This window comes from Elephantulus edwardii, unplaced genomic scaffold (genome assembly GCF_000299155.1).
Source record: "Elephantulus edwardii isolate Elephantulus edwardi_28Jun2011 unplaced genomic scaffold, EleEdw1.0 scaffold00080, whole genome shotgun sequence".
Classification (NCBI taxonomy): Eukaryota; Metazoa; Chordata; class Mammalia; order Macroscelidea; family Macroscelididae; genus Elephantulus; species Elephantulus edwardii.
The window spans coordinates 3,913,384-3,927,328 of NW_006399830.1; positions in this window are offsets into that span (position 1 = coordinate 3,913,384).

The window sequence follows — 13,945 nt, forward strand, 5'->3', positions numbered from 1 at the left end:
CCTGGAGAGGCCAGATGAGACATGGAGAGGCCAGTTAAGACCAGGTAAGGCTAGATGAGTCCAAGCAAGACCAAGGGAGACCTGGAGAGGCCGGGTAAGGCCAGGTGAGACCAGAAGTCTTGGCCAGCCGAGGCTGAGAGTGGTGGGAAGACCTCAGGCTGGGGCCACTCGCTGGCTGGGAAACATGGGCGCTGCTTCAGTCTTCTCATCTGTGAAATGGGGAGGAGTGAACCCTGGTGGTGCAGTTGTTGAGCACCCATCTGTTAGCCCGAAGTTTGGCAGTTCAAACCCAGCTGGGGTCCCACAGGAGAAGCACCGGCAGCCTGTCCCCCTGAAGAAGACAGCCGGGCAGACCCGGGGCAGCTCGCCTCTGTCATGTGGGCTTTCGGAGTCAGAACCCGCTCGGAGAAGCCGACCCACAACAGCATCCCAAGGAATGGTCTGCGAGGGGGGGGGCTCCGGGTGTCAAAGTCCCTGCAGGGGGCTGCCCTCCCGCTTCCTCTCCCGCCCCCACACTCACCCATCCTGCCCACCTCTCTCCTGGGGCCCAGCAAGGACTCAGAGTGCACGCCTTCTTAGTGTCCAGCCCTGGCCGCTGCTGACACTTCTCTGAACCATTTGCCTCCTTCAGAGGCAGATGGGAAGAGTCAACGATGTCCAAATCTCCAGGAAGTGTTTGTTCAGGTCCTGAGGCAGTCAGGGAAGGCTTCCTGGAGGAGAAGGCAGAGTCCTGAGATGGGAGAGATGCATAGGAATTGCTAGTGGAAGGGACATGTGCAGACAGCTTTGGCGTGGGAAAGAGATTCCTAGTAGGGGAATGGAAGGGGACCCCAGGGAGCCTAGGACAGGCTGGGAAGGAAGGAAACAAGGGGGTGAGTGAACCCCAGAGGCAGGGATGGGGTACCTGGAGGGAAACCCATGGACCCTGGAGATGAGGGACTTGAAGTACCTGAGTCAGGTTGAGAGGGAGGGGGACGAGGGCAGGGGGTGAGGGAATCCCAGAGCCTGGGGGACAGTAGTCCAGAGGGAGGGGACGTTGGGGAGGCAGGGAACCCCATGGAACCCTGGAGTTGAGAGGCAGCCAGCAGGTTGAAAGGGAGGGGAGGAAGGTGCCACAGGCCCAGTCCTCAGGTTCTCTGAACCCAGGCTCTCCCAGCCCTGCCCGCTGACCTCCGTTCGCAGCAGCCTGTAATGAAGGGCTCTTTCCTGCTCAGAGCTGTTGGTACCTGGCCCGCCAGTGGCTGTGCCGGGGTCAGCCTGTAGCCAGAGTTCCCCTCCCGTCTCCCTGGCCTAGACGTCCTAAGCCATGACCCAGGGGTCAATGTGAGCTGGAACCCCAAAACAGCAGAACCTGGGGTGACACTCTCTGACCTCCAGGTTTAGGGCTCATGGGGTAGCATAGTCCAGCCCTTGGGGCAATTGCACCTGCTGGCCTTGCTGTGCAGCCAGGCGTGTCCCCTCCCAGGGCCTCGGCCACCTCCTCTGTGACAATCTCTCCTCCTGAGGCCAGCCACGTGGTGCACTGGTGCCCCCACATGCCCCCGCCCCACCCTCCTGCTCGGCCACTGCAGCGCCCTTTGCTGCCCTCTGAGGACACCCTCAGGCCCTGACTGTCATTCCACGTGTCTGACTGTCATTCCACGTGTCTTCTGGGCCCGGATGGCTGTGTGTCTTGTTTCCTGTCAGCCGGACTCCATGTGCTTGGATGGGAGTTTGCAGGAGCGTCCCTTTCCACGGTCAGAAACACGCTGTTGTGCCCTATGGAAGCCCAGGAATCCCGCTCTGCAGTGTCTGAGCGCACCCCACCACTAATATCCACGTGATGGTGACCAGCATTTGGGTATAAGACCTGCTGCCCCCAGTTCAAATCCCAGCCTCCCCAGTGGTCAGCTGGCCAGCTTCCTCATTGCAGGGAGTGTCCTAGAGTATCCTGAGCCCCTTCAAGAATGAGAGGAGAGGTCATCTAACTAGGCTGTGTCCAGCACCCAGGGACAGTGGTGGAAGCCTGTGCCGTCCAGATCCTGCTGGGGGTCCAGGGTGCTCCCCTCCCCTGGCTTCGCTGTCCCTTCCTGAGTAGGCTGCCTCCCCCGCTCTTTGTGGCTCTTGGCACCACGGACGGGCTGATGGGAAAGATTCTAATGGGCTTTCAGATAATAAGTTGCAGATAAATTAGGTTTGCACTTCACAGAGAGCAGATGGCCTGGAACGGACGCTGAGGCAACCGAGGCCGGAGGCCGGCCCAGGACTCTTGTTTTTCTCTCTCCACCCCCTCGACCAACATTCGATCATGACAATGAAAATTCAAGAAGGGTTGCAAAAAGTGCGCAGTTGTTCCTGCTGGGTGCTGCCATGTCGATTCCTACTCACCAGGACCCCACACGGCAGAGGGGAGCTGCCCCCGGTGCTTGTCTTTCTGGGAGCAGATTGTCAGAGCTGTTGCTGGGATTTGAACCACCTACCTTGTGGTGAGCAACTGAGTGCCTAAGGGTTCCTTCTCTATTTCATGGAAGAGAACAAGGAGGCAGAAAAGCCTAGGTTTCCCAGCCAACAAGGCCTGACTGTAGTTTTTCAGAGCTGCTGGCTGGGTTCAAACCACCGACCTTTTGGTTATAACAGCCTAGTGCTTCACTGTGTAATGAACCTCTGTGGGCTGGTCTGTTAAAATGCATTTGCTTTGCCGTATCTCCCCATCTCCCCATTCACCCGTGCTTTAAGACCCAGCTGCAGAATCAGTGTCCCCACCCAAGCGTGGGCAGCGTCAGCTGGAGGCCAGTCCTTCTCTGTGGCGGTTTTGAAGGTCAGGTTGTAAGGTGGCCGCTGCTTGCTGCCCGCTCAGTGGTTCAATCGGCTGCGTTTCCTGGTGTCGTCTGCTTGCGAGCCCCATCCAGGCTCATCGCCACCATCACGGCCATGTTTGAGCCCAGTACTGCGGACACGGCATTCGGGGTGCCTTCCAGCCTGCGAGGTTGTCTTCCAGCACGCTACCTGACAGCGCCCCATCGTGAGCCATAAGGTTTTGGTTGCTGATTTTTGGAAGTAATCTCCAGGCCTTTCCTTCAAGTCTTAGTCTGGAAGCTCGGCTGAAACCTGAACACCGGGTGACTCCGACGGTGTTTGAAATACCAGTGGCCCAGCTTCCAGCATCACGGCGACACGCCAGCCACCTCAGTATGACAGACTGGCAGACAGGTGGTGCAGCATGATCTACAAACAGCGAAATGTACAAGTCTTAACCGAATGCTCCTTGCCTTTTAGTAAGTGCAGGAATCTGAGTAAGGCAAGTCTCATCTAGACCTCGACCTCCACCGTCACCATCACCCCAGTGGGCTGGCACACCCCTTCCCAGTCAGCCCAGCTCTCGGAGCCCCCATGAAGCACGTGTTCCTTGACTTTTTGCTTAAGGGCTTTTCCTTTTATGTATTCATTGTTGCACATTTTCTCCCCATTTCGCTTCCCTTCCGCTCCCCCAGCCCACCATGCAATGCACTCCTAGTTCCAGATCATTCTCAGATAATGCGTAATCATATATTCCTTCCAGACAGTTCTTCCCCCCATCTGTTTTAATGCAGTGTTCATTATCTATCCTTTCTTCCTATTCCCTCTCCAATGTCCCCATGTCTGTCCTGTTTTATAATAATGGTGTTATGCAGTATTTGTCCTTTTGTAAATGAGATATTTCACTTAGCATAATGTGCTCAAGGCTCCCCCATGTTGTGTAATGTTTTACTTTCATTGTTTTTCAGTGCTGCGTAGTACTCCATCATGTGGACGCACTACAGTTTTTCTTTCCATTCATTTGTTGACAGGCATCTGGGTTTCTTCCATCTCTTTGCTGTTGTGAAAAATGCAGCAGTAAACATGGGTGTGCATACATCTCTTTGGGCGGCAGCTCTGGTTTCTTTAGGGTATATTCCCAGTAGTGGAACTGCTGGTTCAAATGGCATTTACATTTCTAACTTTTTTGAAACGGTGAGGTTGGCACAGGATAGAACGGCATTTAGGGCTCTTGTACATAGGATTGCTATGAGTGACAAGCGACTCGATGGCACATAACAACAACAACAACCACCGACTGTTTTCCACAGTGATTGCATCATTTTACACTCCCACCAGTAGTGAATAAGGGTCCAGTCTCTCCACAACCTCACCAGCATTTGTTGTTTGCTGGCCTGTTGAACTTTGCTACTGTTGCTGGGGTGAGAAGGTATCTCATGGTTGTTTTTATTTGTGTCACTTTGATGGCCAGGGATTTTGAACATTTCTTCACGTATGTGTTTGCCATCCAAACCTCCTCTTTAGTGAGTGTCTATTCACATCCTGCCCTCTTGTGTGATTGCTCCCTTTTTCTTATTGAGGTACGGAGTATCGTATGAATTTAGATATAAGTCCCTTATCAGATATGCCATCGCCAAATGTTTTTTCTCAGTCTGTGAGTTTCCTTACCCTGTGGGAGAAGTTTTCTGATGTGCATGGGGATTTGATTCTTAGAAGGTCCCATTCGTCTATCTTATTTTGGATCTGTCTTTTTGACCCAGCATAAGGCATCTAATGCATATGACGGACAGTGTTTGCTGGAGCTTCCCGATGAAAACAAGCCTGGAAGCAGGAGTGGCACCCACATCCGAAATGGCTTGTCTCCAGAAACTCTATGAACAGTGCTCGGGCCTTTCGTTCACAGGGTCTCTGTGAGTCGTCTACAACCGGACGGAACCTAACAAGAACAACAGTGCATCTGGAAACCCACCTAAAGGGTCAGCTATGGGTCGCTTTGCATCTGATGGCCAACAACATCTCTGATGGCCAACAACATGGTGCACGGAGCCTCGTGCAAGCTGCGCACGTCGGCAGCTCACTCCTCGTCCTGACCACACGCAGGCCCGCCTTGCTTTGTCTGCTGCAAGGACAGAGGCCTTTCCTTGCCGCTGCACGTCATTGACCGTAACCGTGTCAACAACCTCCCGTCCCCTGGGAAGCCAGAAATGCCCACACGCCCCACTTCTTACCTGCCTTTGCTTTGCGGCCGCAGTCTGGAACCGGCCTGCAGCATCTACAAGGTGTGTCTGCGAATATTCCTTAGAGGAGCCCTGGTGGAGCCGTGGTGAAGTGCCCAGTTACTAACTGAAAGGCTGGCAGTTCAAAGCCACCAGCAGGTCAACAGGAGAAAGATCTGATGATTTGTTCATGCAGAGATTGCAGTCAAGAAACCTGTAGGGCAGCTCTACTCTGTCCTGTGGGCTTTCTAGGCGTCAGAATCAACCCCGTGGTAGTCGAGGACATAGAGTTCTGGTAGCTAGAACTTAAAATGTCAGGCTGCAAACTAAAAGGTTGGTGGTTCAAAACCACCAGTCTCTTTGAGGGAGAAAGATGAGCTGTGTCCTCGCATAAAGAATGCGGAAGCCTTGATGGAGGGTCACTACGAGATGGACAGACTCACACTCCTCGGCCCCCTACAGCAGCTGTTCTAGAAGGTCCAGCTCTGTTCCAAGGGTCTGTCTCTGACACAGGCACCGAGGCCGACCCCTGAATCATTCAGGTGGACCACAAAAATCACAAGCTGGGAGCCTCCTGGGAAACAGTGCACTGTAACAGGTGGCGCAAAGTCAGAGCTCTGGCCTCGGCCAGGGAGCAGAAGGCCCGCGAGGAAATGGGCTGACACGGTGTCTTCCATGACGGGCTCGAGGACAGGGCGGGGCAGGACCTGCAGGGTGTCCGTCTGTTGTCCACGGTCACTATGAATCAGGGCTGACTGGTCATCACTTAATAACAACAAAACCTAAGAACAAAAAGTCTTGAACTCAAGTCAGATTAACTCAACGATGATGGTGGTTCGTGCTGTCGAGTTGAGGATGACGACAGACCTGACCCCTGTCCTGTCCTGCCCTGTCCTCCTCATCTCTGACACCCTGGAGCCCACTGCTGCCGTCCCCACGTCAGTCCATCTTCTCGAGGGTCTTCCTGCCTTTCACGGACCCTCCACCTTCCGCAGCTGGATGTCACGTTCCAAGAATAGCATCTCTAGAAACACATCCAAAGTACGAGATGAAGCTTCACCGTTCCTGTCTCCTAGGAGCACTCCGGCCGCAGCTTCTCTCCGGCTTCTCTGGTCGTCCTTCTCACAGTCCGTGGAATATTCCGTATTCTTCTACAACACCACAGTTCAAAGGCGCCAATGCTTCTATCAGCCTTATTCATTGTCCAGCTCTCAGACGTGTAGCGAGTGATTGACAAGACCGTGGCCTGAATCGGGTGCACCTTAGTTTTCAAACCGACTTGAAGGCTTCAGTATTTTGGAGAGGTCCCTAACAGTGGGCTTACCCAAAGCAATACGCCTCCTGATCTCCTGACTGCTGGTGCCAAGTGGACTGTGGGTCCAAGTAAGACGAAAGCATTGGCAGTTTTAATCCTTGCTCCAGTCTGCAGGGTGCACTTCTAAAGGCCCTTTGTTAAGACGTACTTAGTGTGTGAAACCTTCTCGATTTGGGGGTGCGGAATCCACCCGCCAGCAACCCCACGGTGACACCAGTGATCATGCTCTTCCCGTGACTGGACGATCGGAGGTTTCAGTCCCTTCCGAGGGACCTCGGACAAAGCCTGGTGATCTTCTCCCCCAAACCTGCTCAGTTTTAGACACACGCGGGCTGCTGGAGGACTTCCAAGAAGCCCTCAAAGCGTGTACCACAGCGTCTTTCTGTTAGAGTCACCAAAAAAACCACACAACCAGATTTCTGAAGACCTTCAAGGTCCGACATGTCCACAGACTCCGACACGTCGGCTAAGCGGGGAGGCCATTCTGGAGGCTGCATTCTGAGCCCTCACAGCCTTCTGTTGGGTTTTTGAGGCTGTAAATTGTTACGGAGGAGCCTGCCCATCTTTGAACTAACACTCCACACCCCCAGAGCTCCTCAAGACAGAGAGGAAGTCTCTGGGAGAACTGTGGCTGTGGCTCTTATACCATCAAGCATCTTAGAATCTGATACCCAGGAACTTCACACTGTTTTATAGGCATTATATGCCTGTGGACTGACCAGAGTTGAGATGCGTCCGTGATGGGGGTCCTGAGGCCCAGGAAGCTGACCTCTCCCACTCGCTAGTGCCTCATTCTGTAAGTGAATGGTGAGGGAGAGGTGTAAGTGGTCAGTGGGAATCAGACCCCTCGGGCTTGGGTCTATCCCTGTGCGATGAGGGATTGTAGAAGAACGTTAACGCTGGCAGAAACCTGATTAGATTTACTTTCTGGAATATTCTCTGTCCACACAGAGGGAATCAGAGAAAGCACCGGGGGAACCAGGAGGGGGCTTGGCAGCCATCCTGGAGGGAGGTGGTTTTCTTAAGTGTCTGAGGCTGTTTAGAGCAGAATGCAGCTTTTGCCAAGGAAAAAACAAGTGCTTTGGTCCCTGTGGGGGTCGTGGTGTCCAGGATGCAAACCCACCTCGCCCTCCCTGCCTGCCTGCCCTGTATGAGCCGTGTGTCCCTACTCTCAGGGGCTCCAGGCCCTCCCGGGGCCCCTGCCTCGCCCCCCCGAGTTCACTCCATGGGGCTCTAATTGGCTCCATTTTTCATCCTGGCCGATGGCTCTTCTCCAAGCAAGCATTGCTAACAGGGGCGGGAAGTCAGGCATGATTACCGGAGTCCTGGCTGCTGTCAGCCAGCCGCTTGGCGGGCGTGACTGTCACCAGCAGTAACAACAGGTCTGGCCGTGAGCCTAGGCCTGCTGGCACCTCGGGAACCTCTCCTGAGGCTGAGCTCCGTCCCCAAAGAGGCTTCTGTGCACTGCAGCAAACACACAGGACCTGGGGCCTCAAGACCCAGGTTCGACTAGGCCGTGAAGCCAGGGGACCGTCTGGGCTGCCGGATGCCCTCACGCACGACGGAGGGTGACAGTAGGGGAGCAATGTCACGGGTGGCTGAGAGATGTCAGCAGAAGAGTGTGCAAAGGGCTGGATGGACTTAGCTGTGTCCTTATTACTGACCGAGGACTTGTCTTCTCACTCCTGACAGTACAGGCAGCTCTCCGATGTCACAGGTTCGATTCCAGGCCAACACAACAGAGCACAGACGACGGTGGATCAGACTGCAGTAAAGGAAGCTACATGCTTTATTGCGTGTGTGGTCTTAGTGGTAAGGAGCTGCGCTGCCAATCCAAAGGCACACGGTTTGAAACCACCACCTGCTCCACAGGAGAAACAGGGACACTCTCCTCCATGCAGTTGACAGCCTCTGAAAACCTCCCAGGGGGGTCCACCTGTCAGTTGGTTCTGACTGGACGGTACACAACAACAACAACAAAACAACTTGAGTTACCACTTTAATAAAGTCTGTTAGAGGAACTCAGGTGGCGCAGTGGTTAAGGCATGCCACTGCTAACGAAATGGTCAGCAGTTATAATCCACCAGCCACCACACAGGAGAAATGTGAGGCAGTGGGCTCTGTAAGCGCTGGAGACGTGGGGCGCTCCACTCTGTCCTGGAGGGACTGCGTGCTGGAATCAATTCAACGACAGTGGGGTTTGGGTCGTCAGGGTGCAGGGCACGCTGCTGGCCTGATGGGTAAGACGTTGCTCTGCCAACCCAGAGGCAGGCAGTTCAAATCCACTAGAGAAAGATGGGCAGTGACCTCTGGAGTGATTTACAGCCTCTGAAACCCCCCCGGTGGGTCCCCTGGGGTCGTGTCCAGCCCCACAGCGATGAGTGTGAGTGTGGAGTCAGCGTGCAGGAGCAGGATGAAGTCATTGGAGATGGTGTGAGATTTGCCAAAGTGTGACAGAGACACAAAGCAAGCACGTGCTGCTGGAGAAGCAGACTCGTTCGGCGCAGGGTTGCCAGAAACCTTCCGTTTGTAAAACGCAATGTCTGTAAAGCACAATAAAACCAAGTGGGCCTGGAGTCCCGTGCGCACTTTTACAGACGGGGCACAGAGAAGGAGTGTGACTGGCCAGGGTCATACAGGCAGGGCGGTTCCTGCTGGCCACTCAGAACATACTTGGCATGAACTGACACTTATGAACCATTTCTCTGCAACTCCTCCCGTTCCTGCCTTCGTGTCACCTCTTTCATTCACGTGGGGCTCTGGTGACATGGTCCACAGGGAGGGGTGCTGCTAACCCAAAGGCCAGGCCTCAGTGGTGGTTCAAACCTGCTGGGAGGAAGGTGAGCAGCCTCTTCCGGCCATTCACAGCCTCAGGAACCCCAAAGGGCATCAGCCACGTGCCAGGCCTGACTCTACGGCAATGAGATGAATGAGAAAACTTTGATACAAGGAGTTTTCCACATTATTGTAAATACTTCACAGTTATGTATTCTAGTTGTTGTGGTTGTTGGATGTCATCAAGTCAACTCTGATCATGGCAACCCTGCAAACAGCAGATCAGACCTTCCCCAGGCCGGCACCACCTCCACTACCCTACAAACAGCAGATCGGACCTTCCACAGACCGGCACCATCTCCACTACCCTACAAACAACAGATCAGAAGATCGGACCTTCCCTGGACCTGCGTCATCTTCTCCGTTTCTGCATCCTCAAGCCCTTGTTTGGACGCCGTGTCAATCGTCTCATCAATGGTCTTGTTCTCCTTTGCTGACCTTTTACTTTTCTTGATGGTTTTTCCCCCAGAACTTGCCCCTCCTGACAATATTCCCAAAATGTATGAGATGAAGTTTCATTAGCCTCACCCCTGAGGAGCAGCCTGGCTGCATTTCCTCCAAGAGGGACTCATTTACTCTTTTGACCGTCATGGAATTGTGAGAAACTACGGTCCATTCACACAGTGGAATACCGTGCAGCATGCAGGAGCAATGAATTTGTAAATTATTACCTAACGGGAGGGACTGGAGAGCGTTATGCTGAGTGAACTAACTCAGTCCCACAAGGACAAATATTGTATAAAACTGTTATTGTAGAATGAGTATAAGGATTTAAGAAGGGAGAGAGAGGCTAGAAGCAGAGGAATGTGGATATACAGAAAGGGGGGGATTAATCATCTGATTTTATGGGGGGGATGAGGGAAATTGAAAGAATTTGTTCGAATCTGTATTCAAATTTTGTAAATAAACTGTTGTTGTTATGTGCCATCAAGTCGCTTGCGACTCATAACGACCCTATGCACAACAGCCCTAAACTCCACTCTGTCCTGTGCCAGTCGCACTGTCTCTGACACTCCCATCCCGATTATCCCAGTCACTGAATCAATCCACCTCATAGAGGGCCTTAGTAAATAAACTAGTAGAAAATAATTTTTTTAAATGGAGGAGGGGGAGAGTCTTCTGCAGCACCACAATTCAAAGGCATCAATTGTTTTCAGTCCTCTTTACTCATTGTCTGACTTCCACATGCAAACCTTTCCGGTATTGTCTGCTCTCAGTCAAGGTCCCTCTGCATTAGCTATGATATTATTTATGCCACTTCCTTTTCTGAATCTACTTGGAGTTTCTGGAAGTTGCTAGACAATTTACAGCTCCAGCTGTCCTTGAGTAATCTCCGGCAAGATTTTACTTGCAGTTCACTAATTTCCACTTTCTGTTTACCTTTTTTAGAATGGGAACAAATATAACTCTTGTCCGGTCAGTTGGCTAGGTCTTCCAGATTTCTAAGCACAGCCTAGTGAGCATGACCAAGGCTGCATCTGTTTGTTGAAATGTGTCAATTATTTGTGCCCACTTTTAAAAAAAGTAATCCAACAGAATTCCAGAAATTCAAGTGGAATTTAGAAGGGGCCACAGCACCGGGGATATCATGGCTAAAGGCAGCTGGATCTTGGCTAAAAGCAGAGACTGGCCAGAAGGGTAGTGTTTTATTGACTGTGCAAAGGTATTTGACGGTATTTGACTGTGTGGATCATAAACTATGGTTAACATTTAGAGGAATGGGAATCCCACTCACACAAAACGTACACATAAGAAGCTGTTGTCCAACACGGTGTGGTTTAAAGTCAGGGGAAACGTGCGTCAGGGGTGTGTCCTCTCTTCATACTAGTGCAGTCTGAATGAGGAACAAGCCCTTAAGGACTCTGGCTTATCAAGAAAACAAAAATCCTCACCCCTGGACCAAGAGGCAACATCATGATAGATGGAGAAAAGATTGGAATTGGTAATAATTTCATCTTACTTGGATCTGCAGTAAACACTTGCTATTAGCAGTTAAGAAATCAAAAGATAGGTTGCATTGGGAGAATTTACTGTCAAGGATCTCTCCAAAGTGCTGAAGAGCAACAGTGTCAGTTTAAAGATTAAGGTGCACCTGATCTAAGTTATGGTCTTTTTCAATTGTTTTGCATTTGAAAGCTATTTTTAAGATAGTTTTTAAATTCTAGAAGGTCAGACTCAACGCTGTGCTTTGTGTGTTATGTGTGTGTTTTCATTTCCTTCAGCTTCAGTTTGGACCTGCACATACGTAATGGATGGTCTAGTTAACAGCTGGGCCCTAACCTACCTCTAACTGATTCTACTGAGCTTTTCCACGGTTTCTTTCGGTAGACATCGTCAGTTTGATTCCTGTATAGTCCATCAGGTGAGGTCCGAGTGTATAGTCATGATTCATTTTTTAATGACTATTATATATAATTATATTATTATTAGTAATATACTATATTATATAATTTATTATTATTTATTATGTAAAAATTTATCATGCCGTTATCAGTCTCATTTCTGTCACCAAGCCCATATGTTCCAACTACAAATCCTTCTTTGTTTCCAAATTCCGCACCCTGGTCACTGGTTACTCTCAATGCATCTTGATGGGAAGCTCAGTCAGTCTCCGATTGCAGGAGTCAGGAGACACCCTCCGTTCTTCCTTCATCTTTGGCTTTCGGGGTTAGTGTGGGTGTATGAATAATCATTGTATTAACAGGCTTTCCTTGTGTGTACATGAGAATTATCACTGACAGGGCTGTACCTCAGGACGGATCTTAAAATATTCTGTTTGGCGATTAACATGACACCGTTCGTCTTGCGTGTGCCGATAGTGACGTGACATTTCCTCCTGTGGGTACACATCACTCCACTGCTTTCCTTAGGTGTTGAAGGTGTAACCATCACATCGTCTCCTCTCCACCAGGAGGAATCATGGTGCTCCATTCTCCGGAAGCAACTGGACTATTTGCCATGTTTAGCTGTTATGACAAACATCTTTGTTGCAAAGCCACTTCTATATTTAGAGATCTTTCCTTAGGCCAGATTTTCTGCATCAAAGAGCAAGCATATTTTTTTAGGCCAATTTACTGTCTGGAAGAGTTGCTCCCATTTCTACCCCCACCAGCAACCCAGCAAGAGCAAATCTTCCAACATCTACGTCATGTTGGGATCTTTCACCGTGTCTCTTGCATCTGTAAGCCGAACAGTTTGAGAAGCTGGGCTATTGAGAAGAAGATGGCATCAGGACTGGAGGAAGACTTCATCGACAACCTGTGATATACGGATGCTGTTACTTTGCTGAAAGTGACGTGCACTTGAAGCATTTACTGATGAGGGTACACGCCTGCAGCCTTCGGGACGGACGACACATCACGAAGCAAAGGAAGGCTCGACCCTGGATCCGTTAAGTGGCAGCATGATGATCAGAGAAAGCTGAAATCTCAAGCATTTCATCCGCCTCAGAGCCACAGTCAGTGCCCGTGGGCAGGAAAGGAATCAAGCGATGCATCGCACTGGGCACATCTGCCGTCAAGGACTCTTCAACTCGATCAACAAAAGCATAACTTTATGGACCAAGATGTGCCTGATTCAAGCCGTGGTGTTTGATGTTACCTCAGAAGCAAGGATGGCAAATCTTCATGGCACGCGTTTTGTTCTTGGTTTGAGCCCTGGGGGTACAGTGGCTAAAGCACTCAGCTGCTAACTAGAAGGTCTGTGGTTTGAATCTACCAGCCTTCCCTATGGGAGAAAGTTGTACCCTTGTACCCAGCTGCTCTCTGAAGATCACCACTTTGTGAGGGCTGTTTACTCTGCCCTGTAGCTGGAATCCAGCCAATGAATTTGATGTTTATATTTTTATATGAGAGGAGCCTGGGCAGTGGCCTGGCTCAGACCACCAGCTGGTCCTCAGGGAGGTGGGTCAGGCCGTCTGTCCCTGAGAGACTCACAGCTCTGGAAGCCGCCTGGGGCTGTTCCGCTCTGCTCTGTCCTGCAGGGTCTCCGTGAATGGGGATCTGCTGAGTGTGGGGGGGGGTCTGGGCCTGGTGGGGTGTGGGTATGCCAGCTGCTGGTATTCCTGAGGACCCAGGGAGGATAGCAGGGTGATCCCTCCTCTCGAGGGTGGTCCTTTGGAGGAGATGGGGAGGTCCTGGGGAGCCGTGGGCCCCAGCGTTTCTGCAGACCACCCAGCTGCAGGGGTGAAGGGGAGGGCAGTAAGGTGGGGGCAGTTCGTCAGCTCCTGCTCTCCACTAGTTCTGGACCCAGAACCGAACCAAGAAGCACAGTCTCCATCCCTGGTTCATTCCCAGATCAAGGCTGGGTGGGCATGCCCTCGGCACTTCCAAAGACTCAGGGGAGACTGAGATCCTGAGCCACTGGGGTGCGGGGTGGAGGGCAAGAGTCTCACTCACTGGCCTCTGGGAAAGTGGACTGTCTGGGGTGGATGGCGACCCAGTCAAGGCCTCATCCAGAGCTGGGCTGGCTGGGCGCGAATGCTGACCACCCATCTTCAAACCTTGAGCACTAGTGCCAGGACTGTGTGACTGGCCACCAAGCCTCAGAAGTCAGTGGTGCCATCGAGTGGGGTCACCTAGGGATGTTGTTCACTCCCCTAGTGTGGAGGACGAAGGGACAGGGGCAGCGCTGGGTTTTCAGGGTCTCTACACCCCGCCTTGTCCTGCCCAGGGGTATCAGGGTTTCAGAACCAACCCTAGACCCGTCCCTTACACCCGCTTTTGAGCTGGAGGATGAGGAAGGGGACGCAAGGGGAGGGGACAGCGGGGAGAGGGGGCTGTGGAGGGCGGGGCTGGAGGGAGGA